Here is a 15,998-nt window from a genome sequence, read left to right on the forward strand (position 1 = left end):
CACTTAAACGGCTAATTGGGAATAGAAAAACTGTAAAAAGCCCTCTGAGAAAGCCCCCCTCTAACCTTTGATAGTAAGCTTTTCTGTAGTCTGCCTGTTGATGTATTTTCCGTTTGAACTGTGCACAACATGAAGAGACGGAACACTGGCGGCTTGTCACAATGCCCCCCGATGACATCACAATAGCGCTGCTGCCTAGAAAACAAGCTGCGCAGAAGAAGTTGTTCTTTGGGTGGGAGGGTGGGCTAGTGGAAGGAGGGGGCAATCTCTTTTTTTCCCGGGTGGTAGGGGGATGACAGGAGAAGGGAAGCGGGTGGTGAGAAAGGTACAGAGGGCAGGGTTTGGGGGCTGGGAAGGAAAGGGAAAAGATTAGGGTTTGGGGATGATGAAAGGGCTTTCTACGGGTAAGGATGGCAAAGGGTGGCAGTGACGGAAAGTCAGGCAACCTGTCCTGTCCGTCTTTTTGTATCGTGAATTGGAAAGACTGCAAGGGGGAGGGGAGTTGCTTGCGCCCTAAAGGAGGAGTTATTCAGATTCATTGCAGTGGGCGGCGGCTGCAAAACGCACCATTCTTCTTGTTTTTGCTCTGCAAAGCAGCCTTTTCAAGGGTTGGCTTGGGTGACAAAATGTCTTGTGTAGGCGTGGGTTTGTCTCCCTCTCGCTCTCTCTCCCTAAGATGTGTCCGGCATAGGCCAGGGTGCCACTCGAGGCCCAAACCAATTCTGGTTATCGCTTCTCGGCCTTTTGGCTAAGATCAAGTGTAGTATCTGTTCTTATCAGTTTAATATCTGATACGTCCCCTATCTGGGGACCATATATTAAATGGATTTTTAGAACAGGGAGATGGAAAAAGAGCTTGCTCTGTCCACTCCACGCATTGACCTGGTATTGCAGTACCTCCAGGAACGGTGCACCCCTTCTTAACCCAGTTTCCAAAAGCAGAACTCAATTCACCTGATTCATATTAGCCCGATTTAATGAATTGGAAGAAAGCATACGTCTTCATATGCACCTCAATTTGGCCCATTCACTTTTCACACTTCCTCCTTTTGTTTTTTATCTTTCACACTTTTGACTTTCTTTATTCATCCAAATAGCAAACTCATCACCACTCAACCTGACCAACTCGGCTATGTCCCCGTGCTGCAGTTCTCTGTCTTATCTAGATCATTTGCAATTGAATGGAATAGATCCCTTTTGGACAAAGTGGATTCACCTGCTGCTGCAGTGACCACAGGTGTGATAAGATCTAGAATTGGCATCTGGTGCGATCTCTCCGCTTCCACTCCAAAGAAAGTTACCTGTTTATTCCTATCATGCATTGGTTTTTGGGGTTTTCTTTGAGTAATGATGATCTCTTTAGTAGTCTGTTGGCGCCCTCTCCTGGAGGAATAGTTTGCTTGCTCTTGGACATTCTAAAAGAGAGGTCATGATAGACATTGAGCTTCTGAGCTCAATTGGGGACAGTCATGGGTGATGAATGTTTGCAACCTACTGCGAAGCCTCATACCGCAATATAAGGAACGTCAAATACTAAGAAAGGGCGGCCTATGAAAGAATTACTACTTTCAATAAGTACACTTAAACGGCTAATTGGGAATAGAAAAACTGTAAAAAGCCCTCTGAGAAAGCCCCCCTCTAACCTTTGATAGTAAGCTTTTCTGTAGTCTGCCTGTTGATGTATTTTCCGTTTGAACTGTGCACAACATGAAGAGACGGAACACTGGCGGCTTGTCACAATGCCCCCCGATGACATCACAATAGCGCTGCTGCCTAGAAAACAAGCTGCGCAGAAGAAGTTGTTCTTTGGGTGGGAGGGTGGGCTAGTGGAAGGAGGGGGCAATCTCTTTTTTTCCCGGGTGGTAGGGGGATGACAGGAGAAGGGAAGCGGGTGGTGAGAAAGGTACAGAGGGCAGGGTTTGGGGGCTGGGAAGGAAAGGGAAAAGATTAGGGTTTGGGGATGATGAAAGGGCTTTCTACGGGTAAGGATGGCAAAGGGTGGCAGTGACGGAAAGTCAGGCAACCTGTCCTGTCCGTCTTTTTGTATCGTGAATTGGAAAGACTGCAAGGGGGAGGGGAGTTGCTTGCGCCCTAAAGGAGGAGTTATTCAGATTCATTGCAGTGGGCGGCGGCTGCAAAACGCACCATTCTTCTTGTTTTTGCTCTGCAAAGCAGCCTTTTCAAGGGTTGGCTTGGGTGACAAAATGTCTTGTGTAGGCGTGGGTTTGTCTCCCTCTCGCTCTCTCTCCCTAAGATGTGTCCGGCATAGGCCAGGGTGCCACTCGAGGCCCAAACCAATTCTGGTTATCGCTTCTCGGCCTTTTGGCTAAGATCAAGTGTAGTATCTGTTCTTATCAGTTTAATATCTGATACGTCCCCTATCTGGGGACCATATATTAAATGGATTTTTAGAACAGGGAGATGGAAAAAGAGCTTGCTCTGTCCACTCCACGCATTGACCTGGTATTGCAGTACCTCCAGGAACGGTGCACCCCTTCTTAACCCAGTTTCCAAAAGCAGAACTCAATTCACCTGATTCATATTAGCCCGATTTAATGAATTGGAAGAAAGCATACGTCTTCATATGCACCTCAATTTGGCCCATTCACTTTTCACACTTCCTCCTTTTGTTTTTTATCTTTCACACTTTTGACTTTCTTTATTCATCCAAATAGCAAACTCATCACCACTCAACCTGACCAACTCGGCTATGTCCCCGTGCTGCAGTTCTCTGTCTTATCTAGATCATTTGCAATTGAATGGAATAGATCCCTTTTGGACAAAGTGGATTCACCTGCTGCTGCAGTGACCACAGGTGTGATAAGATCTAGAATTGGCATCTGGTGCGATCTCTCCGCTTCCACTCCAAAGAAAGTTACCTGTTTATTCCTATCATGCATTGGTTTTTGGGGTTTTCTTTGAGTAATGATGATCTCTTTAGTAGTCTGTTGGCGCCCTCTCCTGGAGGAATAGTTTGCTTGCTCTTGGACATTCTAAAAGAGAGGTCATGATAGACATTGAGCTTCTGAGCTCAATTGGGGACAGTCATGGGTGATGAATGTTTGCAACCTACTGCGAAGCCTCATACCGCAATATAAGGAACGTCAAATACTAAGAAAGGGCGGCCTATGAAAGAATTACTACTTTCAATAAGTACACTTAAACGGCTAATTGGGAATAGAAAAACTGTAAAAAGCCCTCTGAGAAAGCCCCCCTCTAACCTTTGATAGTAAGCTTTTCTGTAGTCTGCCTGTTGATGTATTTTCCGTTTGAACTGTGCACAACATGAAGAGACGGAACACTGGCGGCTTGTCACAATGCCCCCCGATGACATCACAATAGCGCTGCTGCCTAGAAAACAAGCTGCGCAGAAGAAGTTGTTCTTTGGGTGGGAGGGTGGGCTAGTGGAAGGAGGGGGCAATCTCTTTTTTTCCCGGGTGGTAGGGGGATGACAGGAGAAGGGAAGCGGGTGGTGAGAAAGGTACAGAGGGCAGGGTTTGGGGGCTGGGAAGGAAAGGGAAAAGATTAGGGTTTGGGGATGATGAAAGGGCTTTCTACGGGTAAGGATGGCAAAGGGTGGCAGTGACGGAAAGTCAGGCAACCTGTCCTGTCCGTCTTTTTGTATCGTGAATTGGAAAGACTGCAAGGGGGAGGGGAGTTGCTTGCGCCCTAAAGGAGGAGTTATTCAGATTCATTGCAGTGGGCGGCGGCTGCAAAACGCACCATTCTTCTTGTTTTTGCTCTGCAAAGCAGCCTTTTCAAGGGTTGGCTTGGGTGACAAAATGTCTTGTGTAGGCGTGGGTTTGTCTCCCTCTCGCTCTCTCTCCCTAAGATGTGTCCGGCATAGGCCAGGGTGCCACTCGAGGCCCAAACCAATTCTGGTTATCGCTTCTCGGCCTTTTGGCTAAGATCAAGTGTAGTATCTGTTCTTATCAGTTTAATATCTGATACGTCCCCTATCTGGGGACCATATATTAAATGGATTTTTAGAACAGGGAGATGGAAAAAGAGCTTGCTCTGTCCACTCCACGCATTGACCTGGTATTGCAGTACCTCCAGGAACGGTGCACCCCTTCTTAACCCAGTTTCCAAAAGCAGAACTCAATTCACCTGATTCATATTAGCCCGATTTAATGAATTGGAAGAAAGCATACGTCTTCATATGCACCTCAATTTGGCCCATTCACTTTTCACACTTCCTCCTTTTGTTTTTTATCTTTCACACTTTTGACTTTCTTTATTCATCCAAATAGCAAACTCATCACCACTCAACCTGACCAACTCGGCTATGTCCCCGTGCTGCAGTTCTCTGTCTTATCTAGATCATTTGCAATTGAATGGAATAGATCCCTTTTGGACAAAGTGGATTCACCTGCTGCTGCAGTGACCACAGGTGTGATAAGATCTAGAATTGGCATCTGGTGCGATCTCTCCGCTTCCACTCCAAAGAAAGTTACCTGTTTATTCCTATCATGCATTGGTTTTTGGGGTTTTCTTTGAGTAATGATGATCTCTTTAGTAGTCTGTTGGCGCCCTCTCCTGGAGGAATAGTTTGCTTGCTCTTGGACATTCTAAAAGAGAGGTCATGATAGACATTGAGCTTCTGAGCTCAATTGGGGACAGTCATGGGTGATGAATGTTTGCAACCTACTGCGAAGCCTCATACCGCAATATAAGGAACGTCAAATACTAAGAAAGGGAGGCCTATGAAAGAATTACTACTTTCAATAAGTACACTTAAACGGCTAATTGGGAATAGAAAAACTGTAAAAAGCCCTCTGAGAAAGCCCCCCTCTAACCTTTGATAGTAAGCTTTTCTGTAGTCTGCCTGTTGATGTATTTTCCGTTTGAACTGTGCACAACATGAAGAGACGGAACACTGGCGGCTTGTCACAATGCCCCCCGATGACATCACAATAGCGCTGCTGCCTAGAAAACAAGCTGCGCAGAAGAAGTTGTTCTTTGGGTGGGAGGGTGGGCTAGTGGAAGGAGGGGGCAATCTCTTTTTTTCCCGGGTGGTAGGGGGATGACAGGAGAAGGGAAGCGGGTGGTGAGAAAGGTACAGAGGGCAGGGTTTGGGGGCTGGGAAGGAAAGGGAAAAGATTAGGGTTTGGGGATGATGAAAGGGCTTTCTACGGGTAAGGATGGCAAAGGGTGGCAGTGACGGAAAGTCAGGCAACCTGTCCTGTCCGTCTTTTTGTATCGTGAATTGGAAAGACTGCAAGGGGGAGGGGAGTTGCTTGCGCCCTAAAGGAGGAGTTATTCAGATTCATTGCAGTGGGCGGCGGCTGCAAAACGCACCATTCTTCTTGTTTTTGCTCTGCAAAGCAGCCTTTTCAAGGGTTGGCTTGGGTGACAAAATGTCTTGTGTAGGCGTGGGTTTGTCTCCCTCTCGCTCTCTCTCCCTAAGATGTGTCCGGCATAGGCCAGGGTGCCACTCGAGGCCCAAACCAATTCTGGTTATCGCTTCTCGGCCTTTTGGCTAAGATCAAGTGTAGTATCTGTTCTTATCAGTTTAATATCTGATACGTCCCCTATCTGGGGACCATATATTAAATGGATTTTTAGAACAGGGAGATGGAAAAAGAGCTTGCTCTGTCCACTCCACGCATTGACCTGGTATTGCAGTACCTCCAGGAACGGTGCACCCCTTCTTAACCCAGTTTCCAAAAGCAGAACTCAATTCACCTGATTCATATTAGCCCGATTTAATGAATTGGAAGAAAGCATACGTCTTCATATGCACCTCAATTTGGCCCATTCACTTTTCACACTTCCTCCTTTTGTTTTTTATCTTTCACACTTTTGACTTTCTTTATTCATCCAAATAGCAAACTCATCACCACTCAACCTGACCAACTCGGCTATGTCCCCGTGCTGCAGTTCTCTGTCTTATCTAGATCATTTGCAATTGAATGGAATAGATCCCTTTTGGACAAAGTGGATTCACCTGCTGCTGCAGTGACCACAGGTGTGATAAGATCTAGAATTGGCATCTGGTGCGATCTCTCCGCTTCCACTCCAAAGAAAGTTACCTGTTTATTCCTCTCATGCATTGGTTTTTGGGGTTTTCTTTGAGTAATGATGATCTCTTTAGTAGTCTGTTGGCGCCCTCTCCTGGAGGAATAGTTTGCTTGCTCTTGGACATTCTAAAAGAGAGGTCATGATAGACATTGAGCTTCTGAGCTCAATTGGGGACAGTCATGGGTGATGAATGTTTGCAACCTACTGCGAAGCCTCATACCGCAATATAAGGAACGTCAAATACTAAGAAAGGGCGGCCTATGAAAGAATTACTACTTTCAATAAGTACACTTAAACGGCTAATTGGGAATAGAAAAACTGTAAAAAGCCCTCTGAGAAAGCCCCCCTCTAACCTTTGATAGTAAGCTTTTCTGTAGTCTGCCTGTTGATGTATTTTCCGTTTGAACTGTGCACAACATGAAGAGACGGAACACTGGCGGCTTGTCACAATGCCCCCCGATGACATCACAATAGCGCTGCTGCCTAGAAAACAAGCTGCGCAGAAGAAGTTGTTCTTTGGGTGGGAGGGTGGGCTAGTGGAAGGAGGGGGCAATCTCTTTTTTTCCCGGGTGGTAGGGGGATGACAGGAGAAGGGAAGCGGGTGGTGAGAAAGGTACAGAGGGCAGGGTTTGGGGGCTGGGAAGGAAAGGGAAAAGATTAGGGTTTGGGGATGATGAAAGGGCTTTCTACGGGTAAGGATGGCAAAGGGTGGCAGTGACGGAAAGTCAGGCAACCTGTCCTGTCCGTCTTTTTGTATCGTGAATTGGAAAGACTGCAAGGGGGAGAGGAGTTGCTTGCGCCCTAAAGGAGGAGTTATTCAGATTCATTGCAGTGGGCGGCGGCTGCAAAACGCACCATTCTTCTTGTTTTTGCTCTGCAAAGCAGCCTTTTCAAGGGTTGGCTTGGGTGACAAAATGTCTTGTGTAGGCGTGGGTTTGTCTCCCTCTCGCTCTCTCTCCCTAAGATGTGTCCGGCATAGGCCAGGGTGCCACTCGAGGCCCAAACCAATTCTGGTTATCGCTTCTCGGCCTTTTGGCTAAGATCAAGTGTAGTATCTGTTCTTATCAGTTTAATATCTGATACGTCCCCTATCTGGGGACCATATATTAAATGGATTTTTAGAACAGGGAGATGGAAAAAGAGCTTGCTCTGTCCACTCCACGCATTGACCTGGTATTGCAGTACCTCCAGGAACGGTGCACCCCTTCTTAACCCAGTTTCCAAAAGCAGAACTCAATTCACCTGATTCATATTAGCCCGATTTAATGAATTGGAAGAAAGCATACGTCTTCATATGCACCTCAATTTGGCCCATTCACTTTTCACACTTCCTCCTTTTGTTTTTTATCTTTCACACTTTTGACTTTCTTTATTCATCCAAATAGCAAACTCATCACCACTCAACCTGACCAACTCGGCTATGTCCCCGTGCTGCAGTTCTCTGTCTTATCTAGATCATTTGCAATTGAATGGAATAGATCCCTTTTGGACAAAGTGGATTCACCTGCTGCTGCAGTGACCACAGGTGTGATAAGATCTAGAATTGGCATCTGGTGCGATCTCTCCGCTTCCACTCCAAAGAAAGTTACCTGTTTATTCCTATCATGCATTGGTTTTTGGGGTTTTCTTTGAGTAATGATGATCTCTTTAGTAGTCTGTTGGCGCCCTCTCCTGGAGGAATAGTTTGCTTGCTCTTGGACATTCTAAAAGAGAGGTCATGATAGACATTGAGCTTCTGAGCTCAATTGGGGACAGTCATGGGTGATGAATGTTTGCAACCTACTGCGAAGCCTCATACCGCAATATAAGGAACGTCAAATACTAAGAAAGGGCGGCCTATGAAAGAATTACTACTTTCAATAAGTACACTTAAACGGCTAATTGGGAATAGAAAAACTGTAAAAAGCCCTCTGAGAAAGCCCCCCTCTAACCTTTGATAGTAAGCTTTTCTGTAGTCTGCCTGTTGATGTATTTTCCGTTTGAACTGTGCACAACATGAAGAGACGGAACACTGGCGGCTTGTCACAATGCCCCCCGATGACATCACAATAGCGCTGCTGCCTAGAAAACAAGCTGCGCAGAAGAAGTTGTTCTTTGGGTGGGAGGGTGGGCTAGTGGAAGGAGGGGGCAATCTCTTTTTTTCCCGGGTGGTAGGGGGATGACAGGAGAAGGGAAGCGGGTGGTGAGAAAGGTACAGAGGGCAGGGTTTGGGGGCTGGGAAGGAAAGGGAAAAGATTAGGGTTTGGGGATGATGAAAGGGCTTTCTACGGGTAAGGATGGCAAAGGGTGGCAGTGACGGAAAGTCAGGCAACCTGTCCTGTCCGTCTTTTTGTATCGTGAATTGGAAAGACTGCAAGGGGGAGGGGAGTTGCTTGCGCCCTAAAGGAGGAGTTATTCAGATTCATTGCAGTGGGCGGCGGCTGCAAAACGCACCATTCTTCTTGTTTTTGCTCTGCAAAGCAGCCTTTTCAAGGGTTGGCTTGGGTGACAAAATGTCTTGTGTAGGCGTGGGTTTGTCTCCCTCTCGCTCTCTCTCCCTAAGATGTGTCCGGCATAGGCCAGGGTGCCACTCGAGGCCCAAACCAATTCTGGTTATCGCTTCTCGGCCTTTTGGCTAAGATCAAGTGTAGTATCTGTTCTTATCAGTTTAATATCTGATACGTCCCCTATCTGGGGACCATATATTAAATGGATTTTTAGAACAGGGAGATGGAAAAAGAGCTTGCTCTGTCCACTCCACGCATTGACCTGGTATTGCAGTACCTCCAGGAACGGTGCACCCCTTCTTAACCCAGTTTCCAAAAGCAGAACTCAATTCACCTGATTCATATTAGCCCGATTTAATGAATTGGAAGAAAGCATACGTCTTCATATGCACCTCAATTTGGCCCATTCACTTTTCACACTTCCTCCTTTTGTTTTTTATCTTTCACACTTTTGACTTTCTTTATTCATCCAAATAGCAAACTCATCACCACTCAACCTGACCAACTCGGCTATGTCCCCGTGCTGCAGTTCTCTGTCTTATCTAGATCATTTGCAATTGAATGGAATAGATCCCTTTTGGACAAAGTGGATTCACCTGCTGCTGCAGTGACCACAGGTGTGATAAGATCTAGAATTGGCATCTGGTGCGATCTCTCCGCTTCCACTCCAAAGAAAGTTACCTGTTTATTCCTATCATGCATTGGTTTTTGGGGTTTTCTTTGAGTAATGATGATCTCTTTAGTAGTCTGTTGGCGCCCTCTCCTGGAGGAATAGTTTGCTTGCTCTTGGACATTCTAAAAGAGAGGTCATGATAGACATTGAGCTTCTGAGCTCAATTGGGGACAGTCATGGGTGATGAATGTTTGCAACCTACTGCGAAGCCTCATACCGCAATATAAGGAACGTCAAATACTAAGAAAGGGCGGCCTATGAAAGAATTACTACTTTCAATAAGTACACTTAAACGGCTAATTGGGAATAGAAAAACTGTAAAAAGCCCTCTGAGAAAGCCCCCCTCTAACCTTTGATAGTAAGCTTTTCTGTAGTCTGCCTGTTGATGTATTTTCCGTTTGAACTGTGCACAACATGAAGAGACGGAACACTGGCGGCTTGTCACAATGCCCCCCGATGACATCACAATAGCGCTGCTGCCTAGAAAACAAGCTGCGCAGAAGAAGTTGTTCTTTGGGTGGGAGGGTGGGCTAGTGGAAGGAGGGGGCAATCTCTTTTTTTCCCGGGTGGTAGGGGGATGACAGGAGAAGGGAAGCGGGTGGTGAGAAAGGTACAGAGGGCAGGGTTTGGGGGCTGGGAAGGAAAGGGAAAAGATTAGGGTTTGGGGATGATGAAAGGGCTTTCTACGGGTAAGGATGGCAAAGGGTGGCAGTGACGGAAAGTCAGGCAACCTGTCCTGTCCGTCTTTTTGTATCGTGAATTGGAAAGACTGCAAGGGGGAGGGGAGTTGCTTGCGCCCTAAAGGAGGAGTTATTCAGATTCATTGCAGTGGGCGGCGGCTGCAAAACGCACCATTCTTCTTGTTTTTGCTCTGCAAAGCAGCCTTTTCAAGGGTTGGCTTGGGTGACAAAATGTCTTGTGTAGGCGTGGGTTTGTCTCCCTCTCGCTCTCTCTCCCTAAGATGTGTCCGGCATAGGCCAGGGTGCCACTCGAGGCCCAAACCAATTCTGGTTATCGCTTCTCGGCCTTTTGGCTAAGATCAAGTGTAGTATCTGTTCTTATCAGTTTAATATCTGATACGTCCCCTATCTGGGGACCATATATTAAATGGATTTTTAGAACAGGGAGATGGAAAAAGAGCTTGCTCTGTCCACTCCACGCATTGACCTGGTATTGCAGTACCTCCAGGAACGGTGCACCCCTTCTTAACCCAGTTTCCAAAAGCAGAACTCAATTCACCTGATTCATATTAGCCCGATTTAATGAATTGGAAGAAAGCATACGTCTTCATATGCACCTCAATTTGGCCCATTCACTTTTCACACTTCCTCCTTTTGTTTTTTATCTTTCACACTTTTGACTTTCTTTATTCATCCAAATAGCAAACTCATCACCACTCAACCTGACCAACTCGGCTATGTCCCCGTGCTGCAGTTCTCTGTCTTATCTAGATCATTTGCAATTGAATGGAATAGATCCCTTTTGGACAAAGTGGATTCACCTGCTGCTGCAGTGACCACAGGTGTGATAAGATCTAGAATTGGCATCTGGTGCGATCTCTCCGCTTCCACTCCAAAGAAAGTTACCTGTTTATTCCTATCATGCATTGGTTTTTGGGGTTTTCTTTGAGTAATGATGATCTCTTTAGTAGTCTGTTGGCGCCCTCTCCTGGAGGAATAGTTTGCTTGCTCTTGGACATTCTAAAAGAGAGGTCATGATAGACATTGAGCTTCTGAGCTCAATTGGGGACAGTCATGGGTGATGAATGTTTGCAACCTACTGCGAAGCCTCATACCGCAATATAAGGAACGTCAAATACTAAGAAAGGGCGGCCTATGAAAGAATTACTACTTTCAATAAGTACACTTAAACGGCTAATTGGGAATAGAAAAACTGTAAAAAGCCCTCTGAGAAAGCCCCCCTCTAACCTTTGATAGTAAGCTTTTCTGTAGTCTGCCTGTTGATGTATTTTCCGTTTGAACTGTGCACAACATGAAGAGACGGAACACTGGCGGCTTGTCACAATGCCCCCCGATGACATCACAATAGCGCTGCTGCCTAGAAAACAAGCTGCGCAGAAGAAGTTGTTCTTTGGGTGGGAGGGTGGGCTAGTGGAAGGAGGGGGCAATCTCTTTTTTTCCCGGGTGGTAGGGGGATGACAGGAGAAGGGAAGCGGGTGGTGAGAAAGGTACAGAGGGCAGGGTTTGGGGGCTGGGAAGGAAAGGGAAAAGATTAGGGTTTGGGGATGATGAAAGGGCTTTCTACGGGTAAGGATGGCAAAGGGTGGCAGTGACGGAAAGTCAGGCAACCTGTCCTGTCCGTCTTTTTGTATCGTGAATTGGAAAGACTGCAAGGGGGAGGGGAGTTGCTTGCGCCCTAAAGGAGGAGTTATTCAGATTCATTGCAGTGGGCGGCGGCTGCAAAACGCACCATTCTTCTTGTTTTTGCTCTGCAAAGCAGCCTTTTCAAGGGTTGGCTTGGGTGACAAAATGTCTTGTGTAGGCGTGGGTTTGTCTCCCTCTCGCTCTCTCTCCCTAAGATGTGTCCGGCATAGGCCAGGGTGCCACTCGAGGCCCAAACCAATTCTGGTTATCGCTTCTCGGCCTTTTGGCTAAGATCAAGTGTAGTATCTGTTCTTATCAGTTTAATATCTGATACGTCCCCTATCTGGGGACCATATATTAAATGGATTTTTAGAACAGGGAGATGGAAAAAGAGCTTGCTCTGTCCACTCCACGCATTGACCTGGTATTGCAGTACCTCCAGGAACGGTGCACCCCTTCTTAACCCAGTTTCCAAAAGCAGAACTCAATTCACCTGATTCATATTAGCCCGATTTAATGAATTGGAAGAAAGCATACGTCTTCATATGCACCTCAATTTGGCCCATTCACTTTTCACACTTCCTCCTTTTGTTTTTTATCTTTCACACTTTTGACTTTCTTTATTCATCCAAATAGCAAACTCATCACCACTCAACCTGACCAACTCGGCTATGTCCCCGTGCTGCAGTTCTCTGTCTTATCTAGATCATTTGCAATTGAATGGAATAGATCCCTTTTGGACAAAGTGGATTCACCTGCTGCTGCAGTGACCACAGGTGTGATAAGATCTAGAATTGGCATCTGGTGCGATCTCTCCGCTTCCACTCCAAAGAAAGTTACCTGTTTATTCCTATCATGCATTGGTTTTTGGGGTTTTCTTTGAGTAATGATGATCTCTTTAGTAGTCTGTTGGCGCCCTCTCCTGGAGGAATAGTTTGCTTGCTCTTGGACATTCTAAAAGAGAGGTCATGATAGACATTGAGCTTCTGAGCTCAATTGGGGACAGTCATGGGTGATGAATGTTTGCAACCTACTGCGAAGCCTCATACCGCAATATAAGGAACGTCAAATACTAAGAAAGGGCGGCCTATGAAAGAATTACTACTTTCAATAAGTACACTTAAACGGCTAATTGGGAATAGAAAAACTGTAAAAAGCCCTCTGAGAAAGCCCCCCTCTAACCTTTGATAGTAAGCTTTTCTGTAGTCTGCCTGTTGATGTATTTTCCGTTTGAACTGTGCACAACATGAAGAGACGGAACACTGGCGGCTTGTCACAATGCCCCCCGATGACATCACAATAGCGCTGCTGCCTAGAAAACAAGCTGCGCAGAAGAAGTTGTTCTTTGGGTGGGAGGGTGGGCTAGTGGAAGGAGGGGGCAATCTCTTTTTTTCCCGGGTGGTAGGGGGATGACAGGAGAAGGGAAGCGGGTGGTGAGAAAGGTACAGAGGGCAGGGTTTGGGGGCTGGGAAGGAAAGGGAAAAGATTAGGGTTTGGGGATGATGAAAGGGCTTTCTACGGGTAAGGATGGCAAAGGGTGGCAGTGACGGAAAGTCAGGCAACCTGTCCTGTCCGTCTTTTTGTATCGTGAATTGGAAAGACTGCAAGGGGGAGGGGAGTTGCTTGCGCCCTAAAGGAGGAGTTATTCAGATTCATTGCAGTGGGCGGCGGCTGCAAAACGCACCATTCTTCTTGTTTTTGCTCTGCAAAGCAGCCTTTTCAAGGGTTGGCTTGGGTGACAAAATGTCTTGTGTAGGCGTGGGTTTGTCTCCCTCTTGCTCTCTCTCCCTAAGATGTGTCCGGCATAGGCCAGGGTGCCACTCGAGGCCCAAACCAATTCTGGTTATCGCTTCTCGGCCTTTTGGCTAAGATCAAGTGTAGTATCTGTTCTTATCAGTTTAATATCTGATACGTCCCCTATCTGGGGACCATATATTAAATGGATTTTTAGAACAGGGAGATGGAAAAAGAGCTTGCTCTGTCCACTCCACGCATTGACCTGGTATTGCAGTACCTCCAGGAACGGTGCACCCCTTCTTAACCCAGTTTCCAAAAGCAGAACTCAATTCACCTGATTCATATTAGCCCGATTTAATGAATTGGAAGAAAGCATACGTCTTCATATGCACCTCAATTTGGCCCATTCACTTTTCACACTTCCTCCTTTTGTTTTTTATCTTTCACACTTTTGACTTTCTTTATTCATCCAAATAGCAAACTCATCACCACTCAACCTGACCAACTCGGCTATGTCCCCGTGCTGCAGTTCTCTGTCTTATCTAGATCATTTGCAATTGAATGGAATAGATCCCTTTTGGACAAAGTGGATTCACCTGCTGCTGCAGTGACCACAGGTGTGATAAGATCTAGAATTGGCATCTGGTGCGATCTCTCCGCTTCCACTCCAAAGAAAGTTACCTGTTTATTCCTATCATGCATTGGTTTTTGGGGTTTTCTTTGAGTAATGATGATCTCTTTAGTAGTCTGTTGGCGCCCTCTCCTGGAGGAATAGTTTGCTTGCTCTTGGACATTCTAAAAGAGAGGTCATGATAGACATTGAGCTTCTGAGCTCAATTGGGGACAGTCATGGGTGATGAATGTTTGCAACCTACTGCGAAGCCTCATACCGCAATATAAGGAACGTCAAATACTAAGAAAGGGCGGCCTATGAAAGAATTACTACTTTCAATAAGTACACTTAAACGGCTAATTGGGAATAGAAAAACTGTAAAAAGCCCTCTGAGAAAGCCCCCCTCTAACCTTTGATAGTAAGCTTTTCTGTAGTCTGCCTGTTGATGTATTTTCCGTTTGAACTGTGCACAACATGAAGAGACGGAACACTGGCGGCTTGTCACAATGCCCCCCGATGACATCACAATAGCGCTGCTGCCTAGAAAACAAGCTGCGCAGAAGAAGTTGTTCTTTGGGTGGGAGGGTGGGCTAGTGGAAGGAGGGGGCAATCTCTTTTTTTCCCGGGTGGTAGGGGGATGACAGGAGAAGGGAAGCGGGTGGTGAGAAAGGTACAGAGGGCAGGGTTTGGGGGCTGGGAAGGAAAGGGAAAAGATTAGGGTTTGGGGATGATGAAAGGGCTTTCTACGGGTAAGGATGGCAAAGGGTGGCAGTGACGGAAAGTCAGGCAACCTGTCCTGTCCGTCTTTTTGTATCGTGAATTGGAAAGACTGCAAGGGGGAGGGGAGTTGCTTGCGCCCTAAAGGAGGAGTTATTCAGATTCATTGCAGTGGGCGGCGGCTGCAAAACGCACCATTCTTCTTGTTTTTGCTCTGCAAAGCAGCCTTTTCAAGGGTTGGCTTGGGTGACAAAATGTCTTGTGTAGGCGTGGGTTTGTCTCCCTCTCGCTCTCTCTCCCTAAGATGTGTCCGGCATAGGCCAGGGTGCCACTCGAGGCCCAAACCAATTCTGGTTATCGCTTCTCGGCCTTTTGGCTAAGATCAAGTGTAGTATCTGTTCTTATCAGTTTAATATCTGATACGTCCCCTATCTGGGGACCATATATTAAATGGATTTTTAGAACAGGGAGATGGAAAAAGAGCTTGCTCTGTCCACTCCACGCATTGACCTGGTATTGCAGTACCTCCAGGAACGGTGCACCCCTTCTTAACCCAGTTTCCAAAAGCAGAACTCAATTCACCTGATTCATATTAGCCCGATTTAATGAATTGGAAGAAAGCATACGTCTTCATATGCACCTCAATTTGGCCCATTCACTTTTCACACTTCCTCCTTTTGTTTTTTATCTTTCACACTTTTGACTTTCTTTATTCATCCAAATAGCAAACTCATCACCACTCAACCTGACCAACTCGGCTATGTCCCCGTGCTGCAGTTCTCTGTCTTATCTAGATCATTTGCAATTGAATGGAATAGATCCCTTTTGGACAAAGTGGATTCACCTGCTGCTGCAGTGACCACAGGTGTGATAAGATCTAGAATTGGCATCTGGTGCGATCTCTCCGCTTCCACTCCAAAGAAAGTTACCTGTTTATTCCTATCATGCATTGGTTTTTGGGGTTTTCTTTGAGTAATGATGATCTCTTTAGTAGTCTGTTGGCGCCCTCTCCTGGAGGAATAGTTTGCTTGCTCTTGGACATTCTAAAAGAGAGGTCATGATAGACATTGAGCTTCTGAGCTCAATTGGGGACAGTCATGGGTGATGAATGTTTGCAACCTACTGCGAAGCCTCATACCGCAATATAAGGAACGTCAAATACTAAGAAAGGGCGGCCTATGAAAGAATTACTACTTTCAATAAGTACACTTAAACGGCTAATTGGGAATAGAAAAACTGTAAAAAGCCCTCTGAGAAAGCCCCCCTCTAACCTTTGATAGTAAGCTTTTCTGTAGTCTGCCTGTTGATGTATTTTCCGTTTGAACTGTGCACAACATGAAGAGACGGAACACTGGCGGCTTGTCACAATGCCCCCCGATGACATCACAATAGCGCTGCTGCCTAGAAAACAAGCTGCGCAGAAG

The 15,998-nt window shown here is 46.2% G+C and overlaps 10 non-coding genes across 10 annotated transcripts; all 10 read left to right on the forward strand.

Annotated features, from left to right (window-relative positions):
- The first annotated feature begins 728 nt into the window (after positions 1 to 728).
- LOC142270674 (U2 spliceosomal RNA) lies at positions 729 to 919 on the forward strand. Its single transcript, XR_012735918.1, has one exon. It is a non-coding gene; the product is annotated as a U2 spliceosomal RNA (small nuclear RNA).
- A 1,387-nt stretch (positions 920 to 2,306) lies between these two features.
- Positions 2,307 to 2,497, forward strand: LOC142270675 (U2 spliceosomal RNA). The gene has a single exon (XR_012735919.1). It is a non-coding gene; the product is annotated as a U2 spliceosomal RNA (small nuclear RNA).
- A 1,387-nt stretch (positions 2,498 to 3,884) lies between these two features.
- Positions 3,885 to 4,075, forward strand: LOC142270677 (U2 spliceosomal RNA). The gene has a single exon (XR_012735920.1). It is a non-coding gene; the product is annotated as a U2 spliceosomal RNA (small nuclear RNA).
- Positions 4,076 to 5,462: 1,387 nt separating this feature from the next.
- LOC142270678 (U2 spliceosomal RNA) lies at positions 5,463 to 5,653 on the forward strand. The gene has a single exon (XR_012735921.1). It is a non-coding gene; the product is annotated as a U2 spliceosomal RNA (small nuclear RNA).
- Positions 5,654 to 7,040: 1,387 nt separating this feature from the next.
- LOC142270679 (U2 spliceosomal RNA) lies at positions 7,041 to 7,231 on the forward strand. Its single transcript, XR_012735922.1, has one exon. It is a non-coding gene; the product is annotated as a U2 spliceosomal RNA (small nuclear RNA).
- A 1,387-nt stretch (positions 7,232 to 8,618) lies between these two features.
- Positions 8,619 to 8,809, forward strand: LOC142270680 (U2 spliceosomal RNA). Its single transcript, XR_012735923.1, has one exon. It is a non-coding gene; the product is annotated as a U2 spliceosomal RNA (small nuclear RNA).
- A 1,387-nt stretch (positions 8,810 to 10,196) lies between these two features.
- On the forward strand, positions 10,197 to 10,387 carry LOC142270681 (U2 spliceosomal RNA). The gene has a single exon (XR_012735924.1). It is a non-coding gene; the product is annotated as a U2 spliceosomal RNA (small nuclear RNA).
- A 1,387-nt stretch (positions 10,388 to 11,774) lies between these two features.
- LOC142270682 (U2 spliceosomal RNA) lies at positions 11,775 to 11,965 on the forward strand. Its single transcript, XR_012735925.1, has one exon. It is a non-coding gene; the product is annotated as a U2 spliceosomal RNA (small nuclear RNA).
- A 1,387-nt stretch (positions 11,966 to 13,352) lies between these two features.
- LOC142270683 (U2 spliceosomal RNA) lies at positions 13,353 to 13,543 on the forward strand. Its single transcript, XR_012735926.1, has one exon. It is a non-coding gene; the product is annotated as a U2 spliceosomal RNA (small nuclear RNA).
- A 1,387-nt stretch (positions 13,544 to 14,930) lies between these two features.
- LOC142270685 (U2 spliceosomal RNA) lies at positions 14,931 to 15,121 on the forward strand. The gene has a single exon (XR_012735928.1). It is a non-coding gene; the product is annotated as a U2 spliceosomal RNA (small nuclear RNA).
- Positions 15,122 to 15,998: the final 877 nt, after the last annotated feature.

The sequence above is a fragment of the Anomaloglossus baeobatrachus genome, unplaced genomic scaffold (genome assembly GCF_048569485.1).
Source record: "Anomaloglossus baeobatrachus isolate aAnoBae1 unplaced genomic scaffold, aAnoBae1.hap1 Scaffold_3312, whole genome shotgun sequence".
Lineage (NCBI taxonomy): Eukaryota > Metazoa > Chordata > Amphibia > Anura > Aromobatidae > Anomaloglossus > Anomaloglossus baeobatrachus.